Genomic DNA, 16,949 nt, shown 5'->3' with positions numbered 1-16,949 from the left:
GAGCGCAGGCAGGATGTCTGTGAGTTCCAGGACAGCCAGAGCTACACAGAGAAACTTTGTTTCAATTTTAAAAAAAGAATTGTAACTTGAGGCAGGGGCCATAGTCAGGGGTGGAGCCCAGCCTAGAATCCCCAGTGAGGGGCTGGGGGCGTGGTCAGGGTGGAGCCCCGCCTAGAATCCCCAGTGAGGGGGCTGGGGGCGTGGTCAGGGGGTAGAGTGACAGACAAATGCCTGGAAAGGCTAGGCATGAAGAAGCTGAGACCAGGAACAAGGTGATGCAGGTCAGTTCCATAAACAACTGGATACAGCAAGCTCAAGGGGCAGGTTCATGAATACTTGTTCCAAACCAGGAGACATTAGTTTTTGCCCTGGGGATCCAGCCTGTTTAAAGGGAAACAGGGACTGTGTCATGTGACTTGTCTCCTGGAAGTGTGTGTCACCAGCCTGAGTGACGCACCTGTCTGTGTCCCTAGCCAGTGACTGCCCTAACCAGTGTTATCAGGTGTTTTCACTTGTCCTGAACTTGTAGTCCAGGCTGGCCTTTGAGCTCCAGTGTACGCCACCACATCCAGGGGACAGATGTCTGAAGAGTGGACTGTACAAGGTGTCAACACAAGCAAACTGTTCCCTCTGCTTCAAGTACCTCCTCATGACCCCACACCTGGGGCAGGTGACGGGATGGGGGTGGGCAGGGCTTACAGGATGCAGGCACAGGCCAGCCCAGTGCGTCTGCTTCTCAGCATTTATTAAGTACTTGCTGTATTCGAGGCACCGTAGGCCTTTTGTGCAGTGTAACAAGTCCTCCAGGAAGCAGGACAGGTGCAGTGACACACTGTAGGAGGGCAGGGTTGCGAGTTCGAGGCCAGCTGTCCTACATGGAGGGTGGGCCCCTTGAACGTTACCCCAAACATGAAGTTTGCCCCCTTAGCCTTTTCAGGACAAGACTTCAAGGCAGGAAGCTCATTCTCAAGCTCGGGTGGCCACTCCCACACCCCATCTCCTGGATTCCATCAGTCTCAGCACAACAAACCAATATCCACATCCCACAAATTCCCCCCGACTTCCAGCACCCACACGCCACTTCCTTTTTGTGGCGAGGCCCTGCCGTGTGCATCTGGTGTCCGGCTTCACACTGAGCAGTGGGCTCAAGGTCTGCCGTCCTATCCGGTTGAGGCAGGGTCTGCCGGCTAGCCCAGGGTGGCCTCAACAGCTGGTGCTGTGATGACATGGGAACTGCTAACAGCCTAGAGCTGGAACTGCTCATGTGCCCAGCAGTCCCAGTGCAACAAGGAGCGCATCCCACCTCCTCCTCACTCTCTAATAAAGCTGAGCCCAGGCTAGCTCTGCCATTCCAGGGGACCAAATACAGCTCTGGGGACAGACCATGCTAGGCCAAGGTCTAGCAATGCAGGGTGCCCACGTGAACAGGGCCCAAGTGAAAGGGGAGTGTTGGCCTGGGATGTAGAGGCAGGATGGGCTCTGGCAGGCTAAGGGACAGAGGTGGGCTTGGTGCCACCCAGCACTGGTGGGGGGACACAGGACAGACGGGATCCTGGCCTCAGAGGTAGTCCAAGGCAGGTTTGGATGCCTTATTTTGGCTCAGAGAACCCAGTGACTTCACAGCCAGAGTGTGGTGGGGTCAACCACTCAGGAAAACCTGATCCAACCTCAGCTATCATGGACCTCTTAACCCTGTCCCACAGCCCCAGGGGTTTGGATGCTCTCACACCTGAGCTCAGCGGGTGGGGAGGGATGTTGAGGAGGGTGCTCCTTCAGCCAGAGCCTGGCTGGCAGTGCCTGACTGAGCACCTAGTGCCTGCCACCACCAGACCTGCCCTCCAAACGTCACACCCTACCCTCCAAACACCGTGGGGGGACACCCTGCAGGCCCTGGAGCTCTCAGGCACTGCTGGCCCGCTGCCACGGACACTTCCACAGTGGTTGACAGAGAAAACTCCCAGCAGCCCAGAGATGGCCTGCCAAGGGGACCCGTCACCCCAACCTTACAGCTAGAGGCAGGTCTGCAATAGAGACCCCCTGCTTAGAATTCCCAGTCCCGCCTGGGGTCCGGGGACAGGGTGTTGGCGGGGGAGGGACCCTTTGAACAGCTGCATCCCCAGGCCCCGCAGTCTACTCCACTATGTCGCCTCCCTGAGCCTCAGTTTCCCAGCTGTAAAGCGGGCTCAGCCTGGGAGAGCGGCCTCATCCCGCAGGCGCCTGGTGCGTGCACACGGGGTTCCCTCCTCCTGTGAGCGGGGTCCCCGTTCTGTCGCAGCCTCTCTGTCCCCACCCAAGCCCGGGCGCATGTCCAGCCGCCTCCGGCTGCCACCGGCTGCCAAGAGCCCCAGCTGCTGGGGCGCCCGTGCCAGCTCCGCACCCCGACTCCGGCGGGGGCCCCTTCCTGCCCGGCCGGGCGGCGCCATCTGCGTCCGCCTGCGGAGGGGCAGGGGGGAAACTGAGGCTTTGCAGAGAGTGCTGGCCGCGGTGTCACGGCACTGGGGGCTCACGGGCCGCCTCAGGGCACAGGCGTCGCTCACTCCAGCCTCGCTTGGGCCGCGGGGGTGCCAGGACACCCTTGTCCGACAGGGAAACTGAGTCTCCCAGGCTGCTGCTGGGCCACGGCGCAGAAGCAGAGGGCAGCCGGGTTTGAACTGAGTGCCAGGGCTCCCTAGATCCGTCTATGCAGACAGCGCGACCCCGGATTTCAGCTTCGGGGATCCCCAGGCTTGGGTGCCAGGGCTGCGGCCTGGGGGGTTTCTGGGCACGCAGCGCGTGCAAAGGTCCTGGGGCCCGGGGGCGGCTCTGGGCGCTCTGGGCGCAGGATCTCTCCCTTCGGGGTCCGGTCAGATCCGGTGCAGGCCAGGCACTCACCCCGACCCTGCCTGTGGGAGCCCTTCACCCCTCCTCCCACCCCCACCTCCCTTCTCTCCCTCCCCGAGCCCTCCTCCCACCCACCCCCGCCCTCCCCTCTCGCTCCCCCCCCCCCCGTCCTCCCGTCCTATGCCCTGCTCTCTCCCTCCTCCCCCCTCCTCCCGGCTCCCCCCTCCCCCGCCCCGTTCTCCCTCCCCCTTCCCCCCAGCCCCCAGCCAGGCCCAGAAGGGGAGGACATCTTCGGAACAGATGGCCGCCGTCCTCGCCCAGCGCTTTGCCAGTTAATTAACGCCGCCTGTAATTAAACTTCCCACAAATTAGCTGTCAGCGTCGCTAAAGGGAACCGTCCTCTCAGATGCCACCTTGACGAGCGGGATCCTGAGTCTTGTCAACAGGATAATTAAAGGGGGGCGGGGGGCTCGCGGATCTTCCTCCCCTAATATCTCCATCCGCACCACGGTGCGCCGTGGAGACACCCTTGGGTTTTTCCTCGTTTCCTGAATTCGCAGTTTGCATTGTGTTTCTGAGTCTTTATTGAGGACCTACTGTGTGCGGACACTGTGCTGGGGGCAAGCGGTGCCCAAGGTACGGGGATCATTGCCGAGCTTGGCCGGCATCCTGGGGGCACGTGCAAAGGCCGAGGGGGAGGACGCGGGAGTCTCTGTCTGCCTCAGTGTCTCTCTCATCTCTCTTTGTCTCTATGTGCGTCTGTCTCTGTCTCCCTCCCTCCTCAGCGGCTCTGAGCTTTTGCAATTGCCCCATCTGCGTCCTTAAATCCTGCCTTTGCTGCGGATGCAGCGGGGCTGGGGGCCGTTTCCTCACGTGTGAAACCGTGACCAGCCGCTGCTCCCGCCGCACAGTGTGCGCAAGTCTACCCCACCCAGCGTCAGCTCTGCCCATGCGTCGGAGTATGATGCAGTTGTCAAAAAGGAATGCTTCCTTACAGGGCTTTACTCCCGCTCCCTTAGCGGACCTGGGGGTGCTGCACCGAGTTCCAGGATGCAAATCTCTCTTGGTCCCATGTACGTGCGTGGAGGCTGAGTGGGCAGAGCTCACAGGACACCCGGGGAGGGTCACAAAGGCTGAGTCATGGCTGCTACATAGAGACTTCTAGGTTAGCCAGGGCTGTGTGACATCCTGCCGCAAAACAACAACAACAACAACAACAACAACAACAACAAAACCCACAACCAAACAAAAAAAACCAACCAACCAAACAAACAAACAAAAAAAAACAGTGAAGAGCCAGGCAGGTTGGCCCTATCTTTGATCCCAGCACCTGGGAGGCAGAGGAAGGAGGATCTCTGTAAGTTCGAGGCCAGCCTGGTCTACACAGGGAGGCCCTGTCTCAAAACAAAAACAAAGCCAGAAAGACTCAAAAAGAGAAGACATGAATGAACCTGAAGACCAGCCCAGAGTCAGGGGGTCCCACCCCCATATCACAGACCAAAGTGAGACAAACATCAGGATTAGCCCCGTGAGATTCACTGCTTCCAGAGATTTTGCGCCTTAGAGGAGGCTGAATCTTTCACTTTGCCTCCATGGTGACTTACACCTGTGCTCCACACTCTGGAAAGGCTGAGGCAGGAGGATTGTCATGAGTTCAAGGCCAGCCTGGCCTACGATAGGAAAGTGTGTTCATTCAAAATAAAATGAAAGAAAATAAAAATAAATCTAAAACAAAGCATAAAAATAATTGAAAGTCGTTTAAAAAAATAAAATGAAGGCTGGCAAGATGGCTCAGAGCGTGAAGCCTGACAACCTCAGTTCGATCCCATGACCAGGTGGAACGAGAGACCTCTGACCTCCACAAGTGAGCGGCGGAGCACATGCCCCCAGCCCCAATAAATAATACTAATAAAAATTTTTAATAGGATAAAGTACAAAATAAACCAATTTTAAAGACAAAATAGCAAAATAGAAAACAAAATGCGCACTTGGCAGTCTGGGCAGTGTCTGCCACATAGGTGTCAGACTGAGACACCATAGGCGCTCAATAAGTGTGTGGGGCGTGGCGGCATGGGTGGTGAGCTGGCACACAGTAGGTGCTGCGGAACGGTGCACACCCACAGTGGGTGCACGTGTCATCCAGCACACCCGAGAGAGGCGGAGGCCGGAGGATCAGGGGTTCCAGGCCAGGCTGGACTCCACCGTGCTCCCGAGGCTAGCCCGGGCTACCGGAGACCTGGTCTCAGAAACTCAGAACTTAAAAATTAGAAGCGCTTCTTTCTGGAGAGTTCCGTGCAACCCCTTCTGCAAAGCGGCGAGTCCCGCCCCGGAGGACAAGCCCGTGGCCTGCCAGCGACGAATCAGGACGCGGATCCGGGCATTACCTCATCGCGAAGCACGTCCATTGGCTGCGGGTCCCTGCGGCGGCTGAATCACCACGGCGCCTGCGCAGACTTCCGGGGCCTCTGTGGGCTGCTTTGGGGGTCAGAGGAAAATGAAGGCGCCCCTCCTCCAGCTCAAAAAGGAGCTTAGCGTGCGGGAGATTCTAGAACCCCGCTCCTTGCCCCTGTGGTCCCCAATTCTGTTTGGAGACAGCCTGGCCCCAGTCACCCCTCACGTTGGAGACTGTGCCTAGGCCAGGGGATGCAGCTGTGCAAAGGCCCCGGGGCAGGACAGGGCCTAACAATTCGAGGAGCAGGAGGAGGCCTGTGCAGTAGACGTGGCAGTGAAAGAGGCAGGAGGGGCAGGGCAGCGCGGGGAGAGCCTCGTGGGCTTCAGAGAGAACCCACCTTTGGTCTGAAGGAGCCGTGGAGGGCTGTGGGTGGAGGAGGGGGCGAGGGGGCCAGTTGACTCGTCCCAGGAAGTAGATGACGGTGCAGACATGCTGTGTTCCCTGTGGTGGAGGAAGTAGGTCGTGGGCCCCCTCCCCGTGAACATGAGTGGGGCTGCAGCTCCCCTGCTCCAGGCCAAATTGATGAGTAAGCCACTGCAGGCGACTGTGGCGGCTGGCGGCTGACTCAGTGCTGCCCGTGGCGGCTGCCATGACTCCTGAGTCACATGCCTCCCTGGGATGTTGCCGTTCATTCTAGACCCTCCCCAAGCCTCCCTGGTGCAGTCATACCTTAGCCTGACCCCCGAATCTCACCCCAGAACTGGGATATGGCTTTGGCGTGGTTACCTGTCTGCCCTGAACCCTCCACGGCTTCTTATTTCCCACAAAGCCCACTGTCCTCAGGTAGAGTCCGGCTTGTGTGTGACCACTCTAGGTTCTGGCATCCGTCCCAGGGCACCAGCCGCTGTCATTTGTCTGCACAGTGACTTCCAATTCCTCCCCAAGCCCAGCCCTGCCAACCCCAGCCTCCGGCAAGCCTGTACAAGGCTCTGCTGTCCCGCAGCTGCGCCTGTCCCCGTGGGCCACCGTCTTTGAATCCACGGCTGCAGCTCCCCTGCGCCCGGCACACTCCTTTTGTGTCTGTCCTGACTTAGCTTCAGAAGTCCGCAGGGGGACTCTCCTCACTAGTCCCTGTGCGCCCTCCACTCAGCCCCTCCCTCTCATCCCGGCCCTGTCAGCATGCTTGGAGGCAGGGTCTGTCACCACACCTGGAGCCTGGTGGCTGACCTGACTACCAGCGAGCTCTGTGTCCTCCTGTCTGTCCCCCCAGTGTCCTGAAGCCCCAGACGTCATTGCACCCTCTTCCCTAAACCCCTTTCCAGTTGGGGTAGGAAAATCCTCAGGAGTTAATGAAGACTAAGCCTGTCCCAGGAGCCCCAGTGTCCCATGTGGGCCTCGGAGCACAGGGGTCCCCACGTCTCCCACATCCATGTGGCAGGAGACTGAGGCCCCATAGGGATGCTCATCCACAGAGGCTAGAGTGAGGCTAGACCCTGGCCTGTGGCCTCTTCTTGCTCCCAAGCCTGTTTCCCCATGTGTGTGGATACGTAGATGTGATGCAGAAGGTTCTGACTGAACTTGGGGTGACAAGTGGCAGGGTCTCCCTTACTGCCCCTGTTTATGATAAGCAAGTGCTTCCAAGCGTCCCCAAGAGAGGGACACCAGAGTCGGCTCTGGAGCCATGAGCTTGGCATTGCTGTTCCATGGCTCAGAACTGGAGCAGTATAGACAGGGATGGTTTAGGCTTGTGGAAAAGAATCAAATTCTTGGGGCATCTAGTGTTCCCCTTGACCTCTCTGGCCTTGTTACTTGTTCAGTGTCTTGGTGCCCTTAAGAAGCACCATCACCACCATTAGCATCACCATCACCAAATCACCATCACTACCGTTACCATCATCCCCATCACCAAACCACCACCATCACTGCCACCATCACCATCATCACCACCATCATCAATCACCATTATCCCCACCATCACCATCATCGCCACCATCAAGACTATCATCTCCACCCACCTTTCCAGTCTACCCAGCATTCACTGTGCCCTGAGACACTGCTCAGAGTGGACCTTGGATGTGGCCGACCAGCCCAGGCCTTTGTCCCTCAGAGTCTCCTGTGGTCCTTGTTCCCATTTTACTGATGCACATACTGATGCTGACAGAGGGGACACAGCTGGATTCACATCGGGTGCAGGCGACTGAGAGCCAGGGATGGCAGGTTGGCCGGTCGGGAGCTGCGCCACATTCCTGTCCACGTGGCTGGAGCCGTGTTTGCAGATGCTCACCCAGTGGACTTGTCACCAGCTCCACGGAACTCTGATAAATCGAGAGAATTAAAATCCATTTAGAGGGAAATCTCTAAATAGGCCTGTGTTGTGTTTTCTGCTTTTTTCCTTCCCTGCTGTCTCGGGCTGGTAATGTATGCCAGACGCAGATCGGGAGGCTGACTTAATTGAATTTAAAAGCAGGTGTTACATCTGCCCGGTGTGAACCAAAGCACGCGGAGAAGGCCAAGGACAGGGGACAGCGAGGGGGTTTACTGTGTGTGCCTCTTTGTACCAAGAAAGGAGAGTGGAGCCCCTCTTGGGGATCTGGGGCTAGTACTTAGCGAGGGTACTCCAAAAGGTCAGGGCCCCAGGTTGACTGGGGGGTCCAGGCATCTGGAAGACGAGAGGATGAACCCAGACAACACTCACTTCTGACTCTACTGGCAGGGACCTCACCTCAGACACACCAGCCATGTCAGCATCAAGGGGCCCTAACCCTCACTAGGGGATTCTAGGCGGGGCTCCACCCATGACCACACCCCAGCCCTTTGGGTTTTTAATTTAAATGTAGCTGATGGGTGGGTGTTTTTCCCACATGTGTGTCTGTGGGCCATACACATACCTGGTGCCCACAGAGGCCAGAAGAGGGCCTCAGGTTTCCTGGAACTGCAGTAACAGACGGTTGTGAGCCGCTCTGTGGGGGCTGGAAATCAAACCCAGGTCCTTAGCCGGTGCTTATAACTGCTGTGCTATCTCTCCTGCCCCTCAATGTCACTTTAAGACGGAGTCTCACTGAGTTGCTTACATTCTTCTTGACCCTCCTGCCTCAGCCTTCCAAGTAGCTGGTATTACAGACTTCTGCCACCTGGCTGTGCTTCTAACTCTGTCATTTAAGCGAAGACTTCCTGTCATCCCTGTCGGCCCCCAGACCCTCTGCGTCTATGCATTTTGCTTTCTGGACACCTTTCTACAAGTTGGGTCATAGTGTATTAGTCACTGTTCTGTAGCAGTGATAAGACACCCTGACCATGGCAACCCTTTTAGAAGGAAGCATTTAACCAGAGGCTTGCTTACAGTTTCAGAGGCTTAGTCCGTGTTCTTCATGGTGGGGAGCAGACAGGCATGGTGCTGGAGCAGTAGCTGAGAGTTAAATCCTTCTCTGTTGGCACCAGACAGAGACACTGGGCCTACCTTGGGCTCTTTTTTTTAATTAAAAAAAATATATTATATTTATTTATTATGTATATAGTTTTCTGCCTGCACAGTAGAAAAGGGTACTGCATCTCATTATAGATGGTTGTGAGCTCAGTGGTTGCTGAGTTTTGAACTCAGAACCTCTGGAAGAGCAGCCAGTGCTCTTAACCTCTGAGCCATCTCTGTAGCCCCCAGCCTTGGGCTCTTGAACCCTGAAAGCCTGCCCTCAATGGCACACCTCCTCTAACAAGGTCACCACCCCTAATCCTTCCCAAACAATTCTATAACCTGGAGACCATGCTTTAAAAATATATGAGCCAATGGGGGCTGTTCTCATTCAAACTGCCCCGCACAGGGGCTGGAGAGATGGCTCAGAGGTTAAGAGCACTGGCTGATCTTCCAGAGGACCTGGGTTCATTTCCCAGCACCCACATGGCAGCTTTAACTCCAGTTGCAGGGGATATGGCATCCTCACACAGACATACATGTAGGCAAAACCCCAATGTACATAATAAATAAATAAATCTTTAAACCACCTCCCACGCTATGCATATTGGTTTTTCAAGACGGGGTTTCTGGACGAGGCACTGAATACAATACCCTCAAGGCTCATTCAAACTGTGGCACGTGTCACATCTTCTGTCCTTTTCATGGCTGAATAATATTTCACTATATAATGGGCCATGTCATACTCACACAGTCATTTGTGCACCTGCTGTTTCCAGCTGTTTACTATTGTGAATGTTGCAGCACATCTGTTACAGCAGCTGTGTTCCATCACTGATGGTCAACACCTAAAAGGTGGAACCGTTGGTTCATTTAATAATTCTATTAGCTGCTGTTGTTTCAGTGTTTGTTTTTCTGAGACAGGCTTTCTCTGTGTGGCCCTGGCTGTCCTGGATCTCACTCTGTAGACCAGGCTGGCCTCAAACACAGAGAGATCTGCCTGCCTCTGCTTCCCAAGAGCTTGGGTTAAAGGTGTCTCCCAGTTCTGTTTCCTGCTCTCTCAAAGGACCCTGGTTTGGTTCTCAGTACCCACAAAGTGGCTCAAAACCATCTGTAACTCCAGCTCCAGGGCATTCGACGCCCTCTTCTGGCCTCCTCAGGAGCTGTACTCATGTTCACACACACACATATAATTGAAACATCTCTTGCCATGGCCTCATGTCCTGCTGAACCCAGCCTGCCACACAGCAGAGAGCCGACCCTCCTCCTGTGCTTCTCAGGACCCCCACCCCACTGCTCCCTCCAACTCAGACTCCAGCCCTCCAAAAATAGGAAGAGGCTTCGCCCTGCCTTTCGGCTGTGATTGAAACTTGTCCAATTGAAGCCTGTGTTTTCGATCCGCAGAGCCTTGGTGATGGATGAGGGCGGGGGTGCGAGGAAGCTGGTGGAATTTTCTCTGTTTCAGGCGCTCGCTCGGCAGACTTTCTTCAAAAAGCTATCTGGCCCAATCTCCAAATGAGAAAGCCATTAAACACACACTCACTCGCATGCTTCAGACAGCATCTCATGTCTAAAAAAAAAAAAAGCAGGCAATTAATACACAGCACAAATGTTGCCTTTTGCAGGAGATGGGGTTCCAGCAGACAGGAGCAGGGGCAAAGGAAACTCCTCCCCAGTGTGGGCTCCAGCAACACAGACAAGGCCAAGAGTACAGTTCTTTAGCGGGAACCCTCTGACAGGGACAGATGGATTGCCGCGTTCCAGCCTCCCCCTCAGTGACTGGACCACTTTGACCAGCCTGGCCTTGTCCAGGGGTCTGCAACACAGAGCAGCCTCATGAGGCCTCTACTTCCCACAGTCATTTGTCTCTCCATTTAACAGACTGAGTCCTTCCTTAGGGCTGGGGATGAGTGGGGGAGGAGATGGTGGAGGAGAGGGAGATGGAGGAGGAAATGGGGAGGAGAGGGAGGAGATGGAGGAGGAGGAGATGGAGGAGGAGGAGATGGAAGAGGAGGAGATGGAGGAGGAGGAGATGGAGGAGGAGGAGATGGAGGAGGGGATGGAGGAGGAGGAGATGGAGGAGGTGATGGAGGAGGAGGAGATGGAGGAGGAGGAGATGGAGGAGGAGGAGATGGAGGAGGAGGAGATGGAGGAGGGGATGGAGGAGGAGGAGATGGAGGAGGGGATGGAGGAGGAGGAGATGGAGGAGGGGATGGAGGAGATGGAGGAGGAGATGGAGGAGGAGATGGAGGAGATGGAGGAGGAGATGAAGGAGGAGGAGATGGAGGAGGAGGTGGAGGAGGAGGAGATGGAGGAGGAGGAGATGGAGGAGGAGGAGATGGAGGAGGAGATGGAGGAGGAGGAGGAGATGGAGGGGGAGGGGAAGGAAGTGGAGGTGGGGAGGAGAAAGAGGAGGAAATGGAGCTTTTGTGGTCTGGGCACATTAGTTAACAGACAGCCCAGCCTTTATCTTCCTGGAGCTCAGGGACACATGCCCAGCACTGTGTGGTCTGGACTGTAAGGTGCCAGTCTGCTTGTCCCTTTGCTGCGGAGGCTGTCAGGATGGGAGGGTCCTCCAAGGGGGACAGTTAAGGATCAAGAAGCATCAGATGCCAGGAGGTGAGCAGAGGTGGGGTGGGAAGAATGGAGCCATGAGCTTGTATGGCATGTTGAAAAGAGCAAGAAGTTTGTGCTTTCTGCTGAGGACACAAGGGAGCCATAGAGGCAGGAGGAGGGAGAGAGGGGAGGCCAGGATTCACTGAAGATCCTTCTGGCTGCTGTGTGGATGCCTGGAGGCCATCAGGACGCCCGGGAAGAGGGTGTTTTGTCTGAGCAGGATCCATCCTTGTGGTGACTGTGGAAGCCGGAGAGAGTAGGAGAGATCAGAAGGCTTCTTTTCATGGGGCTACTGTGGGTGAGGACACAAAGAGGAGCTGAGGTGGGACTGGGGTCAGGTCCACGTACCCGGGAGTCACCTGGAAGGTGATGTCAGGAGGGCATGTACAGACGAGGTCAGAGTAAGATGCATGCTCCTAACAGATCCAAGCTTTGAGCGTGGATATCCCAGGCCCAAAATAAAGGCTGGAAATTAGCAGTAAATAAAGGAGGAGGATGGAGAGGAAGGCAATGAGGAGGAGCAGGAGGAGGAGCAGAAAGAAGAACAAGAAGTGGAGGAGGGGGGGAAAAGGAGGTGGTGCAGGCTCTGCTACCTTTCAGCAAGGTCGGACCTTTGAAGCTCTTCAAATATCTATCTGTCTGAATCCTTCTAGGTCACATGACCCAGACCAGTAAGACCCACGTGAACCCAACAAGAGTCCAAGAGCTGATTAGCTGATTAGCGGTGGGAGGAAGGTGAAGGGAGCAGGCCTCCTCTATCTTCAAACTGAAGTTTCAGGAAAATGCTTCATTCACAATCTTGCTGCTTGTCTGCCCTGCTCAGAGGGGTGCTGGATGCAGAGAGGAAAGGGGGTCAGGGTTGTGAGGTTCCCCAGTAGCAGCAGTACTGGACCTCACTCCCAGAAGGTGTGGAAGGAAGAGGTGGGGAATTGTCTGAAGAGTGACCTCTGCCACACAGAAACGATGAGGGGATATCTCGTGATGTCTCTCAGGGATGGGGAACGGCTTCACAGGCTAAGAAGTTTCAAGACGGGGACATGGGTGTGGGGTCACAGCTGTGGCTCCACAGGAGAGAATGATGTTGACTTATAGCAGAGATGGATTGTATTATTAGGTTTGAGTGTTCCACCTTCTCTTGGCTCTTTTCTGGCTGGCTCTTTTAACTTAACCTTTATCTACCTTTGTCTCAGGCCTTTTTTACACCAAACTTGTGTATGTCTTCCTCTTCCTGTTTCTTCCATGACTGTCTGTCTGGCCCCGGACATGTCCCTCTTTTTCTCCCTTGTCTTCTCTCCCTCTCTCCTCTTCCTTCTCTTCCTAGATTCCTCCTCCTCCTCATTCTCTCTGCCCACCAGCCCTGCCTGTCCCTGGGCAGCCTGGCGATTGACCGGTCAGCTCTTTATTAGACCAATCGGGTGCCTTAGGCAGGCAAGGTGAAATAGCAACAGTGTATCTTTACATAGTTAAACAATTATTCTGCAGCACAAACAAGTGTAACACATTTTACATAGTTAAATATTCCACAACACTGATGGATTCATTTTTCTCTCTGTAGGTTTTGACATTATCCTCTACCCTCAGGTAGATACACCGGAATGTGGTGAACAGAAGTTTTTTCTTCACACTGCCTTTGATGGCTGTGGCTCTGGCAGCATATCAGATCTTTCCCGTGAAATTTTTAAAAAATTTATTTATTATGTATACAATGTTCTATCTGCATGTATGTCTGCACACAGGAAGAGGGCACCAGATCTCATTATAGATGGTTGTGAGCCACCACGTAGGTGCTGGGAATTGAACTCAGGACCTCTGGAAGAGCAGTTGGTGCTCTTTACCTGTGAGCCCTCTCTCCAGCCCTCGTGAATTGTTTTTTATAGGAATATCTTCATGTTATAATCAGCCTCCTGATCCTCTCTACCATCCGGACTCTCTTTTGGATTGAGTGAGTCCCAGCAACCTGTGCTGTCACACACATGCCCCACCCTTTGGGAGGCTGAGGCTCGTGGGTCCCTCCATTCAGCACCGGCCTGGTCTACAGAAGGAGCTGTGTCAATAACATGAATGAGTCGATGAATCCCCCTCATCAGAGGCACCCGTATCTGTGTTGATCGCCAGCACGCATGTTTATTTCCTTCAAATTCATTTCCGCGTCCATCTGTGAGTTTAGCTTTTCATTCACAGCCAACAACATCCTTTATAACAGGTTCCAGGTTTCAGGGTGAGGGAAAGTTTGAAAGAAAATATCCAGACAGTCCTGGCTGGGCTATGCCCCGGTGGCAAAAGGTGTGGATAGTTTTGCTTCCCTGGTGTGTGAGCTGGGCCAAGCCACTCACCCTCTCAGCTGCTTGGTTTTCATCCCTGGAAATTCATTCACTTACCCTGGGCCATCAAATAGCCACTGTTTGTCTGTCGAAGTCTTACTATGTGGCCAAAGGTGGACAAGATGACAGGCAAGTGCCACCTCCCTGGCAAGGGACCAAGGTTTGCGGTGGGGCTTCCAGGGGCTGAGCCTTCATCCTCCCCAAGCTGAGTCCGGAGGACTCCAGTACACCTGGGAATGACTACTATGTGCATGTGCCAGTGTGTCTGTGGGATCTCTGTGGTCCAACCTCGGATACCTCGACCTTCCTTTACCTTTCCACTCCATGCTCTCCTCCCTTCCCCCACTTCCATCAGCCTGGACCCGGTGTGTTTTCCCTCGATGACATTTGGAGTCTTTTAATAGTTGTCACATTAGCATACATTTGCATTCGGTATGGTAATCAGGCGATTTATTTTTGATGGCGCGCTTTGCTTCTGTGGGGCCTTCAGTCACCTGGGAGGTCTCACTTAGTTTTGCTTCAAGAAATGTCTACTTCCCTGAGGTCATTGCACAGTCGTGTTGCAGGCCAGAACAGTGGCCACAGGCACCCGACCAGCCAGGACTCTGCTGAACACTTTGGGCCACATCTGAACTGTCATTCATTCATTCCTTTATTTAGGTTTGTTCTACACTCTGGGGACTATGTAGCCTAGGCTGGCTTTGAACAGCTAACTCTCCTGCCTCCACCTCCCAAGTGTGCACTCTGAAAGTGAGGTCTGAGTGGGTCTCACAGTAAAGAAAAAAAAAAAAGGCAAGATTCCAACCTGTACAACGGCCATGCTGGCACTCGGGCTGAGGCAGGTGGATGGTGAGTTCCAGGGATGCATAAGTATAGTGAGCCATGGTCACACAAAAGCAAGGGTGGGGATGTGGCTCAGTGGCCCCGTGCCTGACTGGTGTGCCCGGGCCTGATCTAGCAGAGGTAAAACAGACAAGAAAACCTCAGTACTGCTGCAGTCCTGTGGACCCCAGACAAGCAGAATTCCCATGTGATCCTCCATTTCTTCACTCTGGAAACTGACCATCTCCTGGCCTGTCCCGGCAAACCTCCCCTTCCATCCCTGGGGTGCCAAAGAAAGTTAAGCCTGGTTCTGGGATGGTGACGTTTGTAAAGCACCAAGTTTAAGTGTTTTCAGTACAGAACGGGAAGCGTTTTGATTTATAGGCATCGGAAGAAGCGTTGGCGTCAGGGGCTGTGTGGCTTCAGGGGGCCAGTCAGCACCAGGTGGGTCACGGCCCCAGGCAGGTTAAGCAAATGCATCACTTTAATAACCCGAGGCGGTGGCTGGAGCCATTAGTGAGAGGGGAGGATAAATACCACTTGAAGAAGCTCTGGAATCGCCCGTTTTATCACCCAAAATTGTTCCCGTGCTATTTACTTTCAATTTAGATTTTCAGGAAAGTGGCTCTGGGTACAGTTATGTATGAAGGAGGGAGACCGGAATTGAAAAATGACCCGATTTCGCCTTCTGAGCCTCGTGGGTGCTTTTGAGTCATTGTCTCTGTATCTAGTGGGGACTAGGCTCTGGGCGCTGATGCTTGACATCCTGTGGCCTCAGCTGGCTGACTGTTGGGGAAACTGAGGCTGGGAGGAAGGTCCTCATGGACAATATGGCTCCGTTTCACAGCCTGCTCCCACACAAGAGCTTTCAGGGGCTTTCCCCTGGGTGTGATGGGGCCAAACCTGTCGTTCCAGCACTTGAGGCGGAGGCAGGAGGTTGGTAAGTTCTAGGCCAGCACTGACTGTGGAGTGAGATCTGAAGTCAAAACTAAAAGCAAGCTGGGCGGTGGTGGCACACGCCTTTAATCCCAGCACTCCAGCTCTCCAGCACTCGGGAGGCAGAGCCAGGCAGATCTTTGTGAGATCGAGGCCAGCCCTGGGCTATCAAGTGAGTTCCAGGAAAGGCGCAAAAGGTACACAGAGAAACCCTGTCTCAAAAACAACAACAACAAAGCAAAACAAAAACAAACAAACAAAAACCTTTAAAAAAACAAAAGCAAATATACAAACTGAAAACAAGAACTGAGAAGTGGCCCCATGAGCCAAAGGCGCTTGGCAGCAAGTGTGAAAACCCAAATTTGATCTCTGGGGTGACCATGGGTTGAAAATACAGAACCCCAGATGATGAGCCAGGAGCACAGGTTCACAAATCTCACCACCACAAGGAGGAGCCTGGAAACCGCCAGGGGGAAGGTTAGAAACACATGCAAAATGACAGACGGAGAAATACAAGAGCCCCACCCACTGTGACAGGCTTGGTGGGCAATGGTCAGGTTTTGTTTAATGGGAAATGGAGACCCACAAGGAAGGGGATTGCGCCTATGGCCACCTGGTCAAAAAAGCTTCAAAGGAAAAAAACAAGTCAATAGAAATCCTGGCAAGGAGGAAAGAAAGGATTGTTCAGACACTGCTTAGGAGACAGTATCACATGACAGGGTATATGCACAGCACTCAGGAGGCCCTGAGACATGCTTTCATCACAGGGCTGGGCAAGCTCAGACTCCACCAGCCCTGCAGCCCCTCACTGGGAGATTCCAGGCAACGGGATAACCACAGAACAGCATCTGTTCTTGGTTACATGAGAGGCTCACCTTGTCTGGCTAGGTTGGGCTCAGACTCACAGTCTTCTTTCTGCCTCTGCTTCCTGAGGGCTGGGTGGCAGGTGTGCACACCTGAGCTTGGTGGCTTGCACAAGGCCAGGGAAGTTGGCTTTTCTGTTAAATTTGCTATTCTACCTTCCAGCTTGGCACCAACTGGGTGTTCACAAGCCTGTCAGCTTTCCGTTGCTGTGACAAAATGCTTGAGGTACTCATCTTAAAAAGAGGGAAGTTTATCTTGGCTCACAGTCTCAGAGGTTCTAGTCCATGGTCAGTCAGTCATGTTGCTTTGGGTGTGTGTGGAGAGGCCTATGAATCACTACAGAAGAATGTGATGGGGAGAGCTGATTACTGCATGAGAGTCAGGGACATGGGTGGGAGGGGGGGGAGAGAGACAGACAGACAGACAGACAGAAAGGACAGATGAGAAGGGAGAGGGAGAAGAGATGAGCAGTAATGGGATTCTACAAGCCCCTTCAAGAGCAGTGACCTAACTTCCTGTCACTCACCCAACCTTACAATAATGTCATGCTCTTGGGGCATTTTTCAACAGCTCAACTATAGTACCATGTAAGGGTCCAAAGCCACAGATTCCATCCTCCACCTTCAGTTCTTTCTATCCTATCTATGGCTTGGTCTTCCCGAGCACAGGAGGGGCACCTGTGTCACCAGGTGTATGGGAATGGTGGCTTGGGACAACACCCCCTGCCACTGTTAACAATCCAATGTTCAGCTGAGTCATGATCTTCTCAAAG

Source organism: Onychomys torridus, chromosome 21, assembly GCF_903995425.1.
Source record: "Onychomys torridus chromosome 21, mOncTor1.1, whole genome shotgun sequence".
Taxonomy (NCBI): Eukaryota; Metazoa; Chordata; class Mammalia; order Rodentia; family Cricetidae; genus Onychomys; species Onychomys torridus.
This window is presented reverse-complemented; position numbering follows the sequence as displayed.